Raw genomic sequence first — 23,449 nt, 5'->3', positions numbered from 1 at the left:
TTATATTTGAGAACAGAGGGAGTAACATGCATTGCCAGGCAATGCCAAGTAGGCATATTAAGGTAGTAACATAGACTAGTGTCATATGTATAACACTAGTCTAAGGTCTCCTAGAATTTTTGGAGGATTGAAATCCTTAGAATTATTTTTTCTACATTGATCCTTTGATTCTTAGGATTTGATCACATAGGAATTTTTTCTACATTGATCCCTTGATTCATAGGTTTGATCTCATATGATTTTTTTTCCTATGAAATCTTTTGTACCACATTTCATAGGAAATCTAACATCCACTCCAAGCTCCTTTTACAATTCCTTTGTTTTTTTTGTGGAATCAAACACTCCTTCTATTCCTATAGGATTCAAATGGGCATGCCACTCACGTTTTCAAAATCCTGCGAATCAAAGAGGCCCTAAGTTAATCCCCACTATGACTAACCTAAGATTCATCTGTAGGTTTAGGATTTCTGAGCCTGTCATGTGTGGAACCCAACTAATTAATCCATGAACTCTTAGCACTAAACGCATGCAGAGGTAAGAGCAACTCCAATGGGGTGACCCAAACGGACGGTGATTTCGTCTGTTTTTTTGTCCGTTTGGGTCGGCCGTCCGCCCTGTTTTAGATATGGGTCGGCAGCGTGCCCAACGCGCCGACCCATATGTGCCGGCGTGGCCGGCTAGCCGCCCTATTTCAACAAATAGCTCATTTTTGCATTGATTTTGCATTTAAACATATAGTCAAATAACATAGTTTGAACCGAATAAAATAGCATAGTTTTACAAGCCGAATAAAAATAAAAATGTCTCACATAGTTTTGCAAGCCGAATAAAGAAGATACATCTACTAGTTGCCAACATGAGCCCACATCTGCTCAACCAAATCATTTTGCAGTTGCACGTGAGTTTCCCAATCACGCATGTCATGATGAAATTTGGTGAACTGTTCAAACGTTGCCACTCATCCATGCTCAGGCACAACATTCTCACCCTGAAACTGATACCCTTGATCGTACAGACGTTCCGGGCGCTCGTCTTCTACGATCATATTGTGCATGATCACACAAGCAGTCATCACCTCCCACAGTTTCTGCGTGCTCCAGGTATTAACAATGCCCCATCGAGATTGCAAAACACCAAAGGCACGCTTGACATCCTTCCTAGCACTCTCTTGCTCTTGGGCAAATCTTTTCCTCTTTCTCCAACAGGGTTGGGCATTGTCTTGACAATAGTGGTCCGCTGAGGATAGATACCGTCACCCAGGTAGTATCCTTTGTCGTAGTTGTGGTCGTTGATAGTAAAGTTCACGGGTGGGTTGTTGCCTTCGGCAAGCCTAGCAAACACCGGCGAGCGCTGAAGCGCGTTGATATCATTGTGTGATCTAGCCATGCCAAAGAAAGAGTGCCAGATCCAGAGATCTTGAGACGCCACGGCCTCTAGTATGACAGTGCAAGCCCTGACATGGCCCTTATACTGTCCTTGCCAAGAAGAAGGGCAGTTCTTCCACTCCCAATGCATGCAGTCTATGCTGCCAAGCATATGTAGGGAAGCCCCTACTGGCATTCATCGCCAACAAATGGGTTGTATCTTCAGGAGTCGGCTCTCTCAAGTACTCAGGGCCAAACACAGCAATAACAGCCTTGTAGAACTTATACAGGGACTCTAGGCATGAGACTCGCTCATACGGACGTACTCGTCAATGAGATCACTGGGCACTCCGTATGCAAGCATTCGGATGGCGGCAGTGCATTTCTGATAAGAGGAGAAACCAATCTTGCCAACGGCATCCTATTGGCACTCGAAATAGTCATCATATATAGACGACCACCCCCTCTCTAATACGGTTGAAAAGATGCCTACTCATACGAAGACAGCGGCGGAATTTTTTATGTTTGAACAACGGATTTGTTGTATCAAAGTAGTCCTTCCAAAGAAGGAAATGCCCGCTCTCTCGGTTGTGAATCAACGCCGGAAGGTGGCCCGGAATGGAGCCACGGAACAACGGCCGCTGGCTGTTGAGGTGGTGATGGACCAACACGGTAGCCAATATCTCCTCCTCGTCATCGGACGACGAATCGTCGGAGTCGCAAAGGAAATTGTGAAAAAGAACTCATCGGCGGAGTCCATTTTGTACATTGGCAAACTGTTGAACAACTTGCGGGCGTCGACGAAGGAGACGGCCGGCGAAGGGAGTCGCGGCGCGCACGAACCAGCTAGCTGCCCTGCCGGCGTCCGATGAGTGGGCCGGCGTCTGACGAGCATGCCGGTGAGGATCTGGCCGGGGCGGCGAGGCGGCTTCTTGGTCGCGGTCGCGGCTATGTCGGGGGGGTGGGGTGGGGGAGCGGGGGTGGGAAGCAGTTGGCTCCCTGGCGGCAAGACGGTGGTGGCGGGCGATGTGGGAGTTGGCGGCGTTGCTGAGCGGATGTTGCGGCGCCGGCAGCTTGCAGAGTCGACGGAAAAAATGGGCGGCGGCGGCAGCGAAGGAGGCGGGCGAGGGTTGTTGTTGGATGGGGGGAGGCCAATGTGCCACCGACCAGCGGGCCCAGGGGAGGAGAAGGCGAGCGCGCGCGTCCATCTCGTGTCCACGCCGACGCAAATCCGGTTCAAAAATGGGTCGGGAATGGGTCGCCCGCGGACGACAAGCGGACGCGCGTCCATTTGGGTCGGCGCGTTGGGCCGACTTTTGTGTCTGCGTTGAACCAAACGGACGTCAGCAGACTAAATGGGTCGCCCCGTTGGAGTTGCTCTAAGTGATGTCAGACTAGGGATAGAAGTGGGAGAAAGGATGCCGATGTGACCTGGCCATGCATGTAACTGCGTGTCCTATCTCCAAAAGAAATCTCACCCTCTTTTACCGCCTGTGAATCATATGGCCGGAGCACCAGACGTACCCGAAATGTTGACTCCATGGTGATCGAGGGGATCAAAGAAAAAAGATCATGTACTGTTTGATTAATAGATCTTTTTTTTGAAGGCAACATGGCTTTATTACTCAACGTGCGGGTAAATCGCCCAAAACACAATCGCCCACTTGGGCGGATACATCCGTTTCCCACTGCATGCAGTGGGATAGTTCACACAAGCGACCAAAGCTAGCCAGTTCATGAGCGACAGAATTCGCACTACGACGATAAACAGAGATATGTGAGTGAGAGAACTAGAGCTCCAATTGGTATTTCATGTCCTCGATCACAGCTGCGTACGCTGACGAGTCCACCCTGCGCAGATCCAATGCCTCACCCAGTAGCTGCGAGTCGGTCTCAAACTCTACTCGAACCATACCGAGCTCTGCTGCCATATTGATCGCATGTGACATAGCTACAGCTTCAGCAGCAAAAGCATCACTTACATTGTCACTTCTCCCTGCCCGGGCACATATCAGGTTGCCCTCTTTTGATCTTGCCGCAACTCCCCACCCGGCATGATGTTGACCAGGCACAAAGGATCCGTCCACATTTATCTTGTACTGAGTATCTATCAGAGGCCGCTATCTCTCTGGGTTGTCCTTGACAACTGCTTTCCCAAAGATATGCAGATACTCGAGAACATTGTTCCTGGTTCGCCTCGCTACTTCTGCTGACGCAAGAGGCAGTTCACCCTCTCTGAGTTTGTTCCTATTTGACCACCACAGCCACCAGAAAGTGAGCACGTGTAGACGCTTTTTTTCATCGAGGCCCCAAAGATAATCTATCATCACATGCACGGACGTAATAGTCTCCAGCTCCATACGTTCCTTCTCCATGGCTAGATCCCTCCACACTTCCTTTACTTCCTTGCATTTTATGAACAGGTGTGCTCCGTCCTCATCAGCCTTACCACAGAACAGACATTTCGTATCGGCTATTGGGATTCCTTTGCGTGCTACATTGGTGCGAAAGGCGAGAGAGTCATGCTTCAGCCTCCACGTGAACATTTGGATGTTTTTAGGGCATGGCAGTTTCCAAAGGCGCTTCCAGGAATCATCCTTAGCAGTGTCCAGATTACTAGGATTTGAGTCACTTCCCCCCACTCCACCATTCTGCATATGTAGCTCAAGCTGACGCTGGAGCTTGTAGGCGCTCTTAACGGAGTGGGCACCCTTGGGATCGTAGTGCCATGCAATGAAATCTCGGACCCCCTCCCGTAGCGGTATTTGAAGGATGTGTTTGATGTCATCCGCCCAGAAGGTGTCACGCACCAATTGCTCGTCCCACTGTCCGATAGTTGGATGAATGAGATCACACACTCGCTCCAGGAGGTTCTGCCCTTTGGGGGTCAAGACTCGTTGTGACCAGGGCCGAGGTATCCACGGATCTGACCAAATCTTCACTTGAGTACCATCGCCAATCCTCCAAATGTACCCTTCCCTGAAGAGATGTAGCCCATGGAGTAGACTACGCCAGGAATAGGAGATGCCGTCCCTAGGAGCAGCATCGAGAATCTGGCCGTTTGGAAAGTACCGAGCTTGTAGTGTTTGAGCAAAGAGAGAATCTGGATGTTGAATGAGCCTCCATATTTGCCTGGAAAGTAAGGCTAAGTTGAAATCATGCCTGTCGCGGAACCCTAAACCCCCCTGTGCTTTTGGCTTAATGAGCGTTTTCCAGCCGATCCAATGGGTGGTATGGTGCTTATCTTGTTGGCTCCACCAATAATCTCCTACCAATGAGCTGAGTTCATCACAGAAGGATTTTGTTAGGTAGAAACAAACATTGCAAAGGTGAGGATAGCCTGAGCGACTGTCGTGACCAAAGTTTCTTTGCCAGCCTTCGCAATGAGCCTTTCCTTCCAACCATACACTCGACCTGCCATAGCACCTTTGACAAAAGCAAAAGCCTTCCTCCTTGATTTGCCCACATGAACAGGCAGACCCAGGTACTTCTCGTTCCAAGACTCGCTATGGATTTGCAGGGCATCCTTGACAGCCGTTTTGACCGCAGCACCGGTGTTGGGACTAAACATTATCGCTGACTTCTCGAGGTTGATGCACTGCCCTGAGCAGTCCTCATAGAGATCCAGCAAACGGCGCAGCTCTTGGGCCTCAGATTGTTTGGCTTTCAACAGTAGGACCGAGTCGTCAGCGAAGAGTAGATGCGACACCACCGGTGCTAGTGGACAGATCCTGACTCCGGTGATCTTTCCCGTCTCCTCCACGTCATGTAGCAGGGCTGACAATCCCTCCGCACAGATGACAAACAAGTACGGCGAGGCTGGATCCCCTTATCTGAGACCTCGGGAGGGAGAAAACTGTTCGGTTAAAACGCCATTAACCTTGATCTGGTACCTTACCGAGCAAACACAGTGCATGACCAAATCAATCCAACGAGTACTGAAACCCAGTTTGTTCAGCATTGCCCTCAAGAACTCCCACTCAACCCTATCATAAGCTTTGCTCATATCCGCTTTCACTGCTGCTATGCCCTCCTTCCCTTTCTTTTTGTTCAGTAGGTAGTGCGACACTTCATAAGCCACCAACACATTGTCGGTTATCATCCGACTAGGAACAAAAGTGCTTTGATTCAAGGAGATAATGTCCGGGAGCACTAGTTTGAGGCGGTTGGCCATAACCTTGGAAACTAGCTTATAGATCATGTTGCAGAGGCTTATCGGCCGTAGGTCCTTGATTCTGTTGGGATTCTTGACCTTCGGAATGAGAACCACAACCGTGTCATTCCACCCTGGCGGCATAGCTCCTCCGTTTAGCACCGCAAGCACCTCATCCACCACTTTGTCCCCCATAAAATGCCAATGCTTCTTGTAGACGATCGAGGGCATCCCGTCAGGACCCGGGGCCTTCAAGTCACCAATGTGGTCAAGCGCCGCCTTCACCTCTTCCCGTGTGACCTCCGCTTCCAGGATTGCTCTCATTGCAGGAGTCACACGGGGTTGAACCTTATTAATGAGTTCCGGCAGGCGGTTAGCACCCGCAGAAGTGAAGATATCCTGAAAAAACGAACAGACATAGTTAGTCAACTCCTCCCCTTCCTTCACCTCTGAGCCATCCTCCCTTCTTAGCTTCTTAATCCGGTTAGCTTTCCTCTTAGCTGAAGCAACGGCCATGAAATATTTTGTGCTTTTATTCCCATCCCGGAGCCACGTGACATGGGAATATTGCTTAGCTTTGGTGTTTTTCTTGCTCTCCAACTCCTCAACAAGACATCTCAGCCGAGCCTCCTCCCTGACCTTTGCCTCAGAAATCGACGCCCGCATGCATGTTTCCAACTCACGTCGGGCTTTCCTCGGTCTCCCCTCTAACACTCCCACCACCTCCCTGCTCCACTTCTTCATCCTCCCAGCCACATTAGTCATCGCAGTAGCAACATCACCTCTCTCCTTCAGGCATCCCTCCTCCCAAGCTCCTTGAATCTCAACACCGCACGCCTCCTCTTGCAGCCACCAAGCCTCAAAGCAGAACCCCCGATCACCTCCACTCGCCATTCTGGGAACGCCTTGTGTATTAACAATTACCGGTCTGTGATCGGAATGACAAGGGGCCCCGTTGATCACATTGAATTCAGGGAACCATTCGCACCATTTTGCATTGGCCGTTGCCCTATCAAGGCGTTCGCAAATGTACGTGTCCACCTCCTTGCTGTGATTTCTCCACGTGAACTTATCTCCTTCATAACCAATGTCACATAACTCACACGCCTCCAGAGGTTCCCTAAAATTATCCATAAACCTCTGAGGGCGGACAGCACCTCCCATCTTCTCATCCCCGGTTAAAATCTCATTAAAGTCTCCAAGGCATAACCAAGGACGACCATTTTGGTGTTGCTGCCCAAGGATACGCAACATCTTCCAAGTTTCCACTTTCCGCTCTAGTTCAGATTCACCATACACCCCTGTGACTCTCCATATTCTTCCATCCTCCTCTGTTACATCCACATCCACGTGTCGCCTCCCATATGATCTTAGCGATATACTTAAACCCCTCCTCCAAAAAAGAGCTACACCTCTACTACGACCTACAGGATTCCAAACCACCATGTTCGCCAACCCCAACGACCATCAAAACCTTTCCAGCTCTTTCTCCGTCAATTTCGTCTCCGCCAAAAACAACACGTCGGGCTCCTCCGTCCTCCCCAACTCAAGGAGGCTACGAACTGCCGGGCCGTTCCCGAGTCCCCGGCAGTTCCAACCGATAAGTTTCATTGGTCCCGGCGGGGCTGCTCCGGCAGCCCGGCCGATACCTTGTCATTGGCGCGCACACCCAGGTTGTCGGACGCTGGCACATCCTCCTGTGACTTCTCATCCACCTTCCCCTTCTTTCCCAACTTCTCTACTTCATCTTCCATTCTTCCCCTCTTCCCCCCAGCTCCGTAGTCACCATCTGCTCACTCACCACAGCAGTCCTATCCCTCCCCTTCTTTCTGTACTTCTTCCCTCCTGCCGCCTTCTCTTTTTCTCATACGCCGCTAGAAACATTCATCCTTCCATCCTTATTCACAGGGACCATAGCCACCGTGCTCGAAGTGCTTGGTACCGCGGTGCCCACCACATCTTGGCCTGTAGGAGTTGCTTGCTGCCGCTCTGCACTTGCACCAAGCTCCAGCTTCTTGGGTTTGCCCCGGCCCCGGAGAGTTTTGTCATTTTTGACCGGGCTAGTGACCTCATCATCCTTCCCCGACCTGCCTGTGCCACCTCCGCTGGAATCACTCTTCCTCCATGATAGACTCTCACTCCCACTCCTGGCCTCCCATCTGATCGGCTAAATCCATAGTTGCGTGTCCCGCTAGAGCTTCTACCTCCAGACCTCCATGCTCTCTCATCCCCCCAACCTCTGCACTGACCCATGTCAGCCCGTAGCCATCGTCCAAACTGTGATCGTTCTCCCTTCTTAACCTTTTTATCGCAGTCTTTTTCCCCGTGGACGATAATCCCACACGTGTAGCAGAAGTCTGGCAAGAATTCATATTCCAGTCTGCACCAATCTATGTCCTCCTCCTCCTCCCCACTCTCCATCGCAATCTTCCCTTTGCCATGTTTATCCACCCCTTCCTCCTCTCCGGCAAGCGTGAACCCCCTCATAATCGGTCTATCAATCTGCATCCTGATCTCAACCCTCAGAAATCTGCCAATTGCGACTCCATCTACCCCCGTGTCCGCCTCCACAAACTCTCCAATGATGTTACCAATGTCCTCTGCTAATTCCTCATTCATCATGCCAAGGGGAAGGTTATAAACCCTAACCCAAATAGGGATATTGTTGTGGGCATAATCCTCTGGCCTCTTACTTGGCACGTAGTCCTCCACCACCATAACTTCTTTGTCAAACATCCATGGTCCATCCTCAATCGCCTTCCGCTTACCCGACTCCTGATGAAACGTGATAAGGAACTGATTCGCTCCAATCTCCTTGCAGTCAATCCCCTTGATCGGGCACCAAACCCTGCCTAGAGAGAGGCAGATCGCATCTGGGTGCGCTAACTTCTCGGACATGACCTTACCCACCGCCTGCACCATCGACTCCTTTCCACTCACCCTAGATGACAGCCGCACCTTGACACCCTTCCTCTCTTCCTCCGAAAGTTTCAGGCCCTTCAGCAACCCCGCGACTCCTTCCACTGCCATGGCTCCGCTCCCCTTACCGCCCCAACCCCTCCTAGGAACAGGTGTTTTACAACCGCGTGCCCTAGGGAAACGCACAGAAGGTTTTGGTGGATGGTTTGAGGATTGGGTGAGGCGCAGATCACAGGGACGAAGAACCCCGATGGGACTAGACGGTGGCGGAACGGAGAGAACCCTAGGCACCGATCGTGATCGCCCTCGGGATCGCCTCCGTAATCTCCGGACAAAACGCCAACCGTCACCGTAGCGGGACGGACTGGGGGGAAATTTGATTAATAGATCTTCAGTTTGCTAAGCATCGGGCGCTGGGTGATTGTCACCGGCCAATGACGCAGACATGTACTATAGAGCACACGTCCGTCCGTACGTAAACCTGGGGCGCCTCCGCGTTGGCCTGCACCTCTACAGGTGGTGAGGTGGACGGGCGACCACGGGCTCCCGCTCGTTGTTCAGGTCGAGGGCGGGGACGGGCCGCCGCGGCAGCGTAGCGTTCTCTGCCACGTGCTCGTCAACGGGTAGCTGCCGCTGCTGCTGCTGTGACAGCGGTGCCGGGGCGGGTGACGCGAAGTCCATAATTATTGTCATGGTTTTAGTTCAAAACTAAAACCACAACCATATTCCATCCAAAACTAAAAACACAACAAATTTTGGAACGGAGGGATTAGATAATTATTCGGGACATTGCAACGGGATATCAATATTCTAAACGTTACCATGTGATTTACCTGGTCATACTAATGTAATTACGTAAATAAATGTTTAACAAATTCTGCATGTCACGTACCTATCTAAATATATTTTAGGAATTTATTTTGTAATCACTTATTGGCTTACAAAAGAAAGCATAAGTTTATTTGGTAAGTCAATAATATTTGGGATATTTCACAATAAATGAATAAATAATAATTTTTGGGATAATTAATATGGTTTTCGAGGAATGATGTTCAGGAAAAGGATGAAAAGTTGGACGAAGCACTCCACCTGGCAGAAAAAGAAACAATTCTTTAACTTTTATAAGTAGCATATATAACTAGTAAAAATACCATTATTTCATTGGGTTTTTTATTTCTGTGCCCCTGGTTCGTTAGTGGTACTCATTCGTCCCCATGATCTTAACATTTGCTCACTTTTCCCCACTCCCTTGCCCGAAACCCTCAGAACAGGTTACAACGGACGCTGCCGTCGGCTCAATGCCTTTGACCGTTAACTCTGACGAGTGGGGCCGCGTAGGGCCGAGTCCACCTTTGACCGTTTACCGGTTCGTATGCTGACCATACAATGGTATTCGTATATGTGGGTGCATGCAACTGACCGCGGTCGTGAGGTAGCACGTGTCCATGGGACATGCCCGAAATGTCCCATCGTATAAAGAGGGGCAACCAACTCCATCGCCCCTACCATTTTCCCCCAAATCTCCTCCCTGCCGCATCGTCTTCCTCTCCCCCACCGGCGTCGTCTCGCTCTCCTCCACTGCCTCCACCGCACCGTCTCGCTCTCCCCCACCGCATCCTCTTCCTCACCTTCGTCGCCTCCATCTGTCCGATGGCGGAAGCTCGTGGCAACGCCGACGCAGTGGTCGGAGATGTAGTGGAGCTGCAGGGCGCGGTGACCGCGGATGAAGTGAAGGACATTGGCAGCATCCACGACGGTGCGGGGAAACTCGCAACCGCTGCGGATGTGGAGAAGGAGGTGGCGTGCTCTGCCTCAGCACTGCCGGAGCAGAAGGTGCCGGTGTCGAGCGGCGCAGTCCATCCCGATACCCCCGATGCACAGCTGGCGAGGTGCCGGAGGTATTTGCACTTGCTTGTTAGTTGCAATATTTAGGATATTAGCTTGTAGAGTTAGTTGCATTGGTTAGATTGTGATTCATACGGTAGTGCAAATGGTTAGAGTAGTTGGTTTGACGGATGGGCCGGGGTTTTCTGTATGGGGGGATGGGGGTTTTGTACTAGGGTTTAATGGATTACATTTGTTGCAAAAATGCTAGATAGATCTATATGAGAGATAGGGATCTCTGTGCTTTAATGCTACACAGATGTATGCTTATTAGATTTGTTTTTAATGCTACACAGATTGGGGTTTTAATGCTACAGACATGTACGCTTATTAGATTGGGTCCCTATTAGATTTGCTTTTGAATGCTACTTAGATTGGGGTTTTGAATGTCATATGCCCAAATGGAATCCATTGATTAAGAAGTTATTTGATTCATTAGTATATAAATTTGTCCACAATATGTAGTTATATTAGATCTGTTGTTCAATGTGTGTGCATGACAATGGAAAATGCAAATAGGATCATAGTATATTGGGAGTATATTAGCCCTATGATCAATGTGTCATGTGTGCATATCTAAATTTTCAATTGGCTTCTGTATTTACTAGTGATGGATGTAATTGTATATTCAGGAGGATGATGGTTGGGGGAGAGGAAGCTGGCCCAGTACGAACCGTACGATCCAGAGTTTAGTGACGATGAAGAATATGAGGTAAGCCTACTTGAAATTTAGATTGTTCATTTAGTTCCTTTGACATGGCGTATATGAATCTATAATGTATTAATGTAATTCATTCATGTGTGCAGTATGATTCTGGAGAAGATGTGTACAAGGGCAACGTCGCGTCCTTCACAGCGAAGGACGTGGATAAGATCAAGGCCAAGGGAGTTGCTTCCTTCTACAACCGCAAGATCAAGAAGTGGCACTGCCCCTACCGCACCACCAAGCCAAAGCCAAAGGATGGCCGCTTCGATCACCTTGTGTCTCATGCAGAGGATGTAGCGATTCGCGGGGAGGACTACATCATCAGGGGGCAGCATGCTGCCCTCGCGAAGGCCCTGACTCCGGTGTGATGTGATGATGTGATGAACTGAATGTGGCAGCATGTTTTATCTTTATCTTTTGGGTTACTTTTGGTAAACTGAATGTGGTTGTTTACGGTGTGATGAAATGAATCTATGGTGATGGTAGTAATGTATTATGTTATCTATATTTGTCTGTCCTTAAATTCTGTGGTGTATGGTTAGTTATGTTTAGATGTTGTGAACTATGAGTTTAGGTGATGCGATGATCACACATGTTGTTTCAGTGTTGCTTCACTGATCAGACATGCTGCTTTTTCTTACCAGTTTAGGTGCTGCAATGATCACACATATTGTTTCAGTGTTGCTTCACTGATAAGACATGCTGCTTTTTCACTATTTATTAATCAAATCAAATGCATGCTTTTTCCCACCAGCATGTTTCATTATCCGATGTTTTGAACTGACATTCGACAGGATAGTATAAATTCAAAAAAATGCAAAAAAAACTTGGCAAACTATCTATGTTTGTGTAGGAGATCATGTGTGCAAAATTTGAGGTGATTTAGAGGAGGTAAAAGAAATTTGAATTTGAGAAATATGCTCCAAATGAGCTCCTAGGCTAGGGTAAACAACCCATTTGTAATCAAGTTTTTTGAACCTACTCTAAATGAGCCAAATGTTTTTTATTAACACCTATTCAATCTATATAGTGTAGATTCAAAGTCTCACTATCTTTTGAATTAATCTTCATATTTTTACATTTTCTTTTGAAAAATATGCTTTAATATAAAAAATATTAAAAACACGTTTAAAATATGAAAATGGAAAACTAAGTTCAGATCCTTCTTATTCACTTTGAAATAAAGCTTTGGTGATTTTTTGATTTTTTTTTTAATTTTTCAAAAATAGAAGGTAACCCTGCCTCCTCTCCTTGAACTCTATGAAATCTTGTACATGATAGCTCATATGTGTGAAGGTTTTTTCATGAAAATGACCATAGACCAAGTTTATGATTTTTCGTTGGTAACATGTCACATAAGACAACATTGTGCATAGGTTTTATATATTCTTTTGATTTTTTAAAATTAATGGTGCTCATTTGACCTCGATCGTGCTAGCTAGGGTTTTTTCATGAAAATGACCATAGACCAAGTTTAGTATTTTTCCTCGTTAGTGTGTCTTATAAAACGACGAACGGCGAAGGTTTCATATTTTTCGTTTTTTTAAATTAGTTATGCTCAGTCAAAGCCTTGGAAACCCCGTTGACCAGCTCAAAAATCCTCTAAACCCCGCGGGGTTTCGCCTAACCCTAGCTCCGAACGTCAGCCGTCCGATCATACCCTGGCGCCAAGTGACAGCCCTCAGATGTGGTCTTCTAGAAGGAATTCGGTGGGCACGCTGTGTGCAGGCTCCGCGTCGTTGGGTCACAAGGACGGCTCTGCATCGTTGGATCGTGGGGCGATCTGCGAGAGGTGATCCTGGTGGTTGTGCCCGGCTGCTCGCCCACCACTGACTCCACGAAAAAAACATTGTTATTGGGCTAAAAGGAAACCAAGCTCTGGTTGGGCCATCGAATTGCGTCATTTTTTGCATCGTTTGCTCTGTTTTTTGTGGACGTGTTGGCTCTGTTTTGCATCATTTGAAATTACACAACAATTGACATTGCGTAGAAAATTTAGTTCTTTTTGTTCTATACAAATGCAAAATGACCAAAGTTATAAGGGCCAAATTTATTTTTATCATGCAAAATGGCCACAAACTATTCAAAATTTGTCTTTTTTATTCATATAATATATATGACCACGGATTTCCATGCGTGAAATTAGCTTCTTTTTCTTCTTTTCAAACCACGGTTTCTCATGCGTGTACACTCCCGATGCTGCGGTGGGTTTGAAAACGGGCTACTTCACATTTGACCCCGTTATTGCCACGACCAAATAACACGTAGCACTACGGCTATTTACGCCACCCTCTGCCTCTGCCATCCCTCATCCATCTCCCATCCTCTGCCATATGCCCTTCTTTCTCTTCGACCCCTTCTCCTTCTTCTGCACATCCCTCAGCCATGCAGTACACCGGACCAACCTACCGCTTCCCACCCACCATGCCGGAGAGGCTCCACCCTACCGACGTGTACGTTGATCGCACACTATGTGTGTGGGCGATATCAAGGTTGAGGACCGCAAGCAACTTCACCGAGTTCTTCCTTGCGTCCGGCTACCACCACCTCCCGTGGGGATCTCCAACGATGTTCCGCGTCGAGGAGGTCATCCAAAACGGGGTGGTGGTTGCTCTCCTTGCCCACTTCACCAACGCATTCGACGCCTTCTACCTCCTCGGCTGGGTGTTTTGGTGTGGCTGCGAGTAGGGCTGGACCAAAAGCTCATAGCTCGCGAGCTTAATGAGCGCTCGATAGTTTGGCTCGTTAAGCTCGTAGCTCGCTTCTTAATGAACAGAGCCAATCATTGATTTCAGCTCATTAAGCTTAGCGAGCTTAATGAACGAGCTAACAAGTTTCACGAGTAGCTTTTTAAGATCGTTAGTAACAACACACCACATATTTTCATCTTACTTGACAACTTTTTGTAGCACCTCATCCCATCTATTCAATCTAATCGACATAGGCAACAAACTAGTGTGTTTCTTTTTGTAGTCACCATATTTCATCTTAAAAACCACACCTACACATTCATCCTGTATATCATAACACATTATAATCTGTTAACGAGTGCTCACGAGCTTAACGAGCTTCAAATGAGCCGAGCCGAGCAGGGTTTTCTGCTTGTTAACCTTAACGAGCTTAACGATCCGAGCCTTAACGAGCATGAGCTTAAATAGTACAAGCTTAACGAGCCGAGCTGCTTGTTAATCCACCCCTAGCTGTGAGTTCATCGCTTTCACCACCCACAACAGGTTCACGGAGTACACCAACATCTTCCCCACCGCGACGCGCATGCACACTCTTCCGTACCCCGTCGACAATGCCCCGGAGGAGCAGTGAAGAGGGCGCCCAGAGGAGGAGCGAGGTGGAGAAGGCGGCGGCTAGGGTTATAAACCCTCTATCTTTTTTTAGTCTATGTTTTGTTAAGTTGAAATTGAACTACGTTGGAGTTGCTATGGGCTTGTTGGCCCTTTTATTAAGTTTTCTATCTATTCTATTGTTAAGTTCTTCCTAGTTTGAATTAGGTGATCGTGCTATGGGCTTGTTGGCCCTATCTACATATTGGGAATACATATTTGTTGATTGTTTTCTTAGAGAGCTCGCTTTGTTAGTAGGGTTCCCTTGTTAGTCACTGATACGTCTCCAACGTATCCACTTTTTCTAATGCTTTTCCTCTTGTTTTAGACTCTAACTTGCATGATTTGAATGAAACTAATCCCGGACTGACGTTGTTTTCAGCAAAACTACCATGGTGTTGTTTTTGTGCAGAAATAAAAGTTCTCAGAATGGAATGAAACTTTGCGAGGAATTTTTATACAATAAACAAGAATTTCTGGAGCCAAGACCCACCAGAGGGGGGCACCTGGGTGGGCACAACCCACCAGGGCACGCCCCCCTCACCAGGCGCGCCCAGGTGGGTTGTCCCCACCTGGTGGCCCCACAGACCGTGAAACCGACGCTATAAAATCCTATTTTTCCAGGAAAAACCAGGGAGAAAGAATTATCGCGATCCACGAGACGGAGCCGCCGTCAGCTCCTGTTCTTCATCGGGAGGCCAGATCTGGAGTCCGTTTGGGGCTCCGGAGAGGGGGATCTTCGTTCTTCGTCATCACCAACCCTTACCCATCGCCGATTCCATGATGCTCCCCACCGGGAGTGAGTAATTCCTTTGTAGGCTCGCTAGTCGGTGAGGAGTTGGATGAGATTCATCATGTAATCGAGTTAGTTTTGTTAGGGCTTGATCCCTAGTATCCACTATGTTCTAAGATTGATGTTGCTATGACTTTGCCATGCTTAATGCTTGTCACTTTGGGCCCGGGTGCCATGATTTCAGATCTGAACCATTTATGTTATCACCATTACATTCATGTTCTAGATCCGATCTTGCAAGTTATAGTCACCTACTACGTGTTATGATCCGGCAACCCCGGAGTGACAATAGTCGGGACCACTCCCGGTGAAGACCGTAGTTTGAGGAGTTAATGTATTCACCGTGTGTTAATGCTTTGTTCCGGTTCTCTATTAAAAGGAGGCCTTAATATCCCTTAGTTTCCAATAGGACCCCGCTGCCACCGGAGGGTAGGACAAAAGATGTCATGCAAGTTCTTTCCATAAGCACGTATGACTATTTACGGAATACATGCCTACATTATATTGACGAACTGGAGCTAGTGCCGTATCGCCCTAGATTATAACTGTCTCATGATGAATATCATCCAACAAGTCACCGATCCAATGCCTACGAATTTATCTTATATTGTTCTTGCTAAGTTACTACTGCTGCTGTTACTGTTGCACTTGCTACAAAATTACTACTATCATCGTTACCGCTACCGTTGCTGCTCCTACTATTATCAAAACTATCTTATTACTTTGTTACTGATCACTTTGCTACAGATAATTAATCTCTAGGTGTGGATGAATTGACAACTTAGCTGCTAATACTTACAAATATTCTTTGGCTCCCCTTGTGTCGAATCTATAAATTTGGGTTGAATACTCTACCCTCGAAAACTGTTGTGATCCCTTATACTTGTGGGTTATCAAGACCATTTTCTGATGCCTTTGCCGGGGAGCATAGCTATATTTGTTGAGTCACTTGGGATTATTATCAATTTATCACTATGAAGAATCTGAAGGATGCTAAGACTAAGATATTTCCCTCTAAGACGAGGGGAGGTAAGGAACTGCCATCCAGTTCTGCTTTAGATTCACCTTCTGTTATAAGTAAAATTGCAACACCACCACATGCTATTAATCCTGATATGTCGCAAGTTATTGATGATGCTAGTACCTTGCATAATGATGATGTGCCACTAGGTGAGTTTCTTGATGAGCAAATTGCTAGAGTAATACAACAAGATGTTGTTGAATCTGATGATGAGCTTGAAACTGAAACTCCTAAAACACCTACTAGAACTAGCCATCCTAGATATGAATTGCCAAAGGTACCAGAAGGTTATGTTATGAATGAGGAGACAACTAGAGATATTCTCGCTTGTAAGGATAGAGATGATCTAGAGAAATTATTATGCAAGTATAAAGAAAAATCTCTTAATGCTAGAATGAAATATGATCCTAAGTTTGCTACCTCACCTATCTTTATTGATGATAAGGATTATGAATTCTCTGTCGACCCAGAGTTAATTACTTTGGTTGAATCTGATCCTTTCCATGGTTATGAAACTGAAACTGTTGTGGCACATCTTACTAAGTTGAATGATATAGCCACCCTTTTTACTCATGATGAGAAAACTTGCTATTACTATATTCTCAAATTATTTCCGTTCTCATTAAAGGGTGATGCTAAAGCTTGGTACAATACTCTTGCTCCTGGTTGTGTGCGTAGTCCCCAGGATATGATTTATTACTTCTCTGAAAAAAAATATTTTCCTGCTCATGAGAAACAAGCTGCCTTACAGGAAATATTTAACTTTCTGCAAACTAAAGAAGAGAGTCTCCCACAAGCTTGGGGGAGGCTTTGCCAATTACTTAATGTTTTGCCTGACCATCCTCATAAGAAAAATGAAATACTTGATATCTTTTATAATGGACTAACCGATGCTTCTAGGGACTTCCTAGATAGTTGTGCTGGTTGTGTTTTTAGGGAACGAACTATTGGGCAAGCTGAAGAATTATTCGGGCAAGCTGAAGAATTATTGAATAACATATTGAAAAATTATGATGATTGGACTCTTCCTGAACCACCGGCTAAACCCACTCCGAAGAAGAGGGTTATATTATAACTCAGTCTTGAAGATATGCAAGAGGCAAAGAAATCTATTAAGGAAAAAGGTATTAAAGTTGAGGATGTTAAAATTTTACCTCCTATTGAAGAAATACATGGGCTTGATACACCAACACTGCCTAAGGTGGTAGAGGTAAAGTCTTTAATGCAATTCAATGACAATCCTCATAATATGCACCCTAGCCAATGCCTTTATGAGTTTGAGAATTATATTAGAAAGCAAGATCACTTCAATGCAAAATGTTATGAAACAATTGAAATATAATTCTGATATGATTGCTCGCTTGAGTGACTTGTTATTTAGAATCTCAAATGATGTCAAAGGTGTGGGAAAGCATGCTTCTATGGTACAAACCCAGTTAAAACAAGTTGCTAAATCTCAAAGAGAGTTGCTTGATGAAATGAATAACAATATACATGACTTTGCTGTTAGAGTTGCAACTAGAGGAGGTAAAATGACTCAGGAACCGCTTTATCCTGAGGGACACCCAAAAAGAATAGAACAAGATTCACAAGGAACAACACCACTGCACCTATTCCTTCAAAAAAGAAAAAGAAAAAGAAAAATGATAGGACTTTGCATGCTTCTAGTGAACATGAAGTAGAAAAACCTCCTGATAATGATAATGATGTCTCTATTTCTGATGCTGAAACTCAATCTGGTAATGAACATCCACCTAGTGATAATGAAAAAGATAATGCTGATGTTCATGAAGATACTCAAACAAATAATGAAAAAAGAACTAGACAATGATGTTGAGATAGAACCACCTGTTGATCTAGATAACTCACAACCTAAGAATAAAAGATATGATAAAAGAGACTTCATTGCTAGAAAACATGGTAAAGAAAGAGAACCGTGGGTTCAAAAACCTATGCCTTTTCCACCCAAGTCAACTAAAAAGAAAGATGATGAAGAATTTGAACGCTTTGCTGAAATGCTGAGGCCAGTCTTTTTGCGTACTCGCTTGACTGATATCTTGAAAATGCCTCCTTATGCAAAGTATATGAAAGACATCATCACCAATAAGAGAAAAATACCGGAAGCTGAAATCTCCACCATGCTTGCTAATTATACTTTTAAGGATGGAGTACCTAAAAAACTTGGAGATCCGGGAATACCAACTATACCTTGCTCCATCAAAAAGAATTATGTGAAAACTGCTTTATGTGATTTAGGAGCTGGTGTTAGTGTTATGCCTTTCTCTTTATATAAAAGACTTGATTTGAATAAACTCACACCTACTGAAATATCTTTGCAAATGGCTGACAAATTAACTGCCATACCTATCGGTATATGTGAGGATGTGCCCGTTGTTGTTGCTAATGTTACTATTTTGACTGACTTTATTATACTTGAGATGCCCGAGGACGACAACATGTCGATTATCCTTGGTAGACCCTTCTTGAATACTGTAGGGGATTTTATTGATTGCAATAAAAGCAAGGTCACTTTTCATATCAATGGTAATGAGCATACGGTGCACTTTCCGAAGAAACAATTCCAAGTGAATGGTATTAATGTTATTGAAAAATCTCCGACAATCACTATTGGAAGTTTTCAAATACCTCTACCTACTGTTAAAAAGAAATATGAAATGCTTATTGTTGGCGACATTCATATCCCCGTTGAGGTAAGTTAGTGATTTACGAAAGTTCTTCGGTCTCGTGCTAATCAAAAGTGGTTTTTAATAAGACTTGATCAACCTTATTAATGGATCTTTTTTAGCGGTATGAAGTTGATGAATTTAGTAAGCACTACCTTCTGTCCCTACTTTTTGTTTTCGGTTTTTATTAGTTAAACGAAATAAAATGCCATGTTATGTTATGTCTGTTTTCTGAATTTCCCGTGCAATTAAAAAAATGACCCAAAAATAAAAGTTCTCAGAATGCCTTGAAAATTTAATATGTTTTTTTAATATTTAAGAATTTCTGGTGCAAATAATATCAGAGGGAGGTGCACCAGGTGGGCACAACCCACCTGGGCGCGCCAGGACCCCTAGGCGCACCCTGGTGGCTTGTGGTCCCCACGTGACGCGCACAACCCACCTGGGCGCGCCAAGACCCCTAGGCGCACCCTGGTGGGTTGTGGTCCCCACGTGACGCCCCTCACTTGTCTCTTTAGCCCACATCATCACTTACCTCCAAAAAAAATCTCCATTGCTCTCTCTCCCGTGTTCTTGAGCTCAAACCCGCGGATTTCGATCTCTTTGCTCGAAGCTCCGTTTTCGAAACTGTTTCGAGGGATTGTTGCTTGGTATGTGACTCCACCGTTTGTCCAATTAGTTTTTGTTTTAGTGGTTTTTATTTTGAATAATTAGCCACTCTTGATGATGCTGTAGATGAGCTTGCATGTTGAATTCTTAGAGTTCTAAGTAGTTTGAATGCTTGCTACGGCCCCTATGTATCCCTATGAGTAGTTGCTATCAATCTTATAAAGTTTTGTTGATAAATTGTTGTCACTCAAAATTTTTCAGAAAATTGTACGTGAACAAGATGAACCTGTTTGGAAGGAGTTCTTCGAGGAGGAGATCCTCGAGGGCATCTTCTAGTGACAACTCCGCTCGCATGTCTTATGTCGAACCAAGTGCAAGTTCCATTCGAGATGCAGCCACCAAAACATGCTTATGGCCTTGCGATGATTATATGATGTGTGCAGTCATTAAGGAGGAATTTGAGCAATATGTTCACAATGCCGGTCTCGGTCCCTACATTTCAGATAAGTGCGAGCAACACCACACTCAGACTGAATCATTTGTCAAAGGATTTAAATTCCATCCCGCGAGACTAGGGTGTCATTTAAGCTTTATGAAAATCCATTTACCATATCACTAGAGAGTTTTGCTCACCACTGCAAACTCCCATTCTGGGGTTCGCTTGACGAACCGCCAAGGGCTGAGTACCAATCATTCTTGACTAGTCTTTGCTACGGTGAGACAAGGGGAGTGACACAAGGTAGAATAAAGAGCATTCATTTTCCCGCAATTCAGTACTTTGCATTATTTAACGGGAAATGTATAGTAGGCAAGCAAGATTGTAGTACTATTTGTGCTCCAGACTTGAGCCTCATACGCACGCACCGCTCTCACCGGTGATAGGAGTTATAACCTAGGAGCAACTGTTGCACGCAGACTTCAGCATAACGCTAACAATGGCTATTTCTATGGTGGAATATATGCCACATGTTTAGCACGAGGGCTGGGTGTTTCACCTTTGCCCTTTGACCCTATCCTACCCACGCAGTATTTAGATTCCGATGTTTTGAAAAGTCATAAGATCCTCACAGGAAAAGTCCATAATTTCACTTACAATCCATTGTTTAACCAAAAATCTATTGTGCACACATATTTGCCAGCGCCTACTCTTTTTGACTATCACAACAAAGGAAGATACTTTGTTCTTGAGAGCGAGGCCCGAGCTCACAACGCAACAGTGGAGGCAGCATGGCAGGCCGAGGCATCCGCACCGAGAGCCTCCATGAGCTACCACGCCAACTACTATCCAGATTACTGATCGATTACCAAGTTAGGCCAAAAGCCTAAGCTTGGGGGAGTACGTGTTTCTCACCGACATTACATTCATGTCCACACTTTTTCATTGTATCATCCATGCTTAATTTTATTTTCTCGCTTTCTTCTTGTGTGTTTGAAAAACTTGAGAAAATCTAAAAATATTTCCTGCTTCTTTTTGATTTTCTTTCTGGAGTAGTTAGCTGTAGCACTAAAAAGAAAACCCAAAAATATTTCTTTGTTCTTCTTTTGCTTGTTGGGAGCTTTCTCGTGTAAATAGTTTTCTCATTTTTCCTTTTCCCTTTTATTTGCTTGTTCAAGAAAACCAAAAACTCCAAAATATTTCAGTGTGTTTCTCTGAATTTCTTTTCTTTTTATTTGAGTCGTACCAAGGAGAAGACCACGATGAAAATGTTGAGTGGCTCTCATACGAATAACTGTTGATCTAATAAAGAGCCCATTTTACCTTGTCTTCTCCTGTTGAATAAAATGTTTGCAGATTTCAGCTTTGTCCACGACACTCTTGCACTATTATTATTTTCACATCATTCGGTCGTGCAAGTGAAAGGCAATAATGACAATATTTGATGAACTGGTCGTGACAGAGAGAAACGGGTATGAACTCGACTTGTTCTGTTTGTGTAAATATGTTTAACATAGTATCCATGATTCAGCCCATTATGATTAAACATGTTTGCAATGACAATTAGAGATTATAGTTTCTCATGCCATGCATAAGTAGTTGGGAGTGGATAATGATTTATCTTGGATATCAACATTGCGTTAAAATGATTGTGTTGTAGTATGATGATATGGTATCCTCCTCTGAATGTTCGAGTGGCTTGACTTGGCACATGTTCATGCATGTAGTTGAATCAAAACCAACATAGCCTCTATGATCTTTATGTTCATGGTGTCCATATCCTACTTATGCTAGTGTCCAATGTTACTTATGCATAATGCATGTTCATGACCGTTGTTGCTCTCTAGCTGACCGCTTCTCAACCTAATTGCTAGCCTTCGCCTGTACTAAGTGGGAATTCTGCTTGTACATCAAAAACCTTGAACCCAAGTTATTACAGATGAGTCCACCATACCTACCTATAAGCGGTATTACCCTGCCGTCCTAAGTAAATTTGCATGTGCCACCTCTAAAAACTTCAAATAAATATCCTTTTTGTGTGCCTGGATCGTTCATGGAAGGACAGGAGGTGGTCGGTATCTTCCATGCTAAGCGGGTTATTCTCAGGTTGAGTGTTTATTCACTCAACATCGCACGAGAAAAGGGCGGTAATAGGGATGCCCAGTCCCAAACTGCAAACAGAAAAAGCTTACAAATAATCAAACAAAAACTCCCAATGGAGTCAAAACCTTTACTTTTATCGCTTGGGAACCGCCACTAGCGTGTTTAGCATGGAAGATATTGATGACTGATGGTCGTGAAGTAAATGAGAAGGGTGCATGTCTCAAAATATCATTTACCTCTGTTTTCAAAACTTGAGCTCTAGCACCTCTACAAATCACTGCTTTCCTCTGCGAAAGGACTATCTATTTACTTTTATGTTGTGTCATCACCTTCTAAAATAAGCGCTAGAACCTGAGAGCACTACTTTCATGCTGATGCATTGTGTGTAGCTAATGTTGGGTGCATCATGACTGGATCTTTTCTACCATGAATTACAATGTCTAGTCGTTGCTTGAACTTAGGATGTGCTCTGCATTTATGTTTTGTGGTCTCGGATAGGGCTAGTGAGATACCACTATTGTCATATTATATCATGGTTGTTTTGACAACGTGTTGCTGTTTGAGATGTCTTATTATTGCTCGCTAGCTGATTATGTCATTGATATGAGTCAATATAATTTTTAAGAGTTATTGTCGGCATGGTTAGTTATAATGATTGGCTGAAAACCTGGATGTTGTTTAAGCTTATTTATGCAAACAAGAGCAAAAGAGTTCATACAAGTTTTTCTTTTTCACTTTCAGTTTATCAACTGAATTTCTTGAGGACAAGCAAAGGTTTAAGCTTGGGGGAGTTGATACGTCTCCAACTTATCTACTTTTCCTAACGCTTTTCCTCTTGTTTTGGACTTTAATTTGCATGATTTGAATGAAACTAATCCCGGACTGACGCTGTTTTCAGTAGAACTACCATGGTGTTGTTTTTGTGCAGAAATAAAAGTTCTTGGAATGGAACGAAACTTTGCGAGGAATTTTTATACAATAGACAAGAATTTCTGGAGCCAAGACCCACCAGAGGAGGGCACCTGGGTGGGCACAACCCACCAGGGCGCGTCCCCCTCACCAGGCACGCCCAGGTGGGTTGTCCCCACCTGGTGGCCCGCAGACCGTGAAATCGACACTATAAAATCCTATTTTCCAGAAAAAACCAGGGAGAAAGAATTATCGTGATCCACAAGACGGAGCCACCGTCACCTTCTGTTCTTCATCGGGAGGCCAGATCTGGAGTCCGTTTGGGGCTCCGGAGAGGGGGGTCTTCGTTTTTCGTCATCACCAACCCTTCTCCATAGCCAATTCCATGATGCTCCCCACCGGGAGTGAGTAATTCCTTCGTAGGCTCGCTGGTCGGTGAGGATTTGGATGAGACTCATCATGTAATCGAGTTAGTTTTGTTAGGGCTTGATCCCTAGTATCCACTATGTTCTAAGATTGATGTTGCTATG

This window comes from Triticum aestivum, chromosome 3D, assembly GCF_018294505.1.
Source record: "Triticum aestivum cultivar Chinese Spring chromosome 3D, IWGSC CS RefSeq v2.1, whole genome shotgun sequence".
Classification (NCBI taxonomy): Eukaryota; Viridiplantae; Streptophyta; class Magnoliopsida; order Poales; family Poaceae; genus Triticum; species Triticum aestivum.
The sequence above is the reverse complement of the archived record's forward strand: the minus strand, read 5'-3'. Positions refer to the sequence as shown.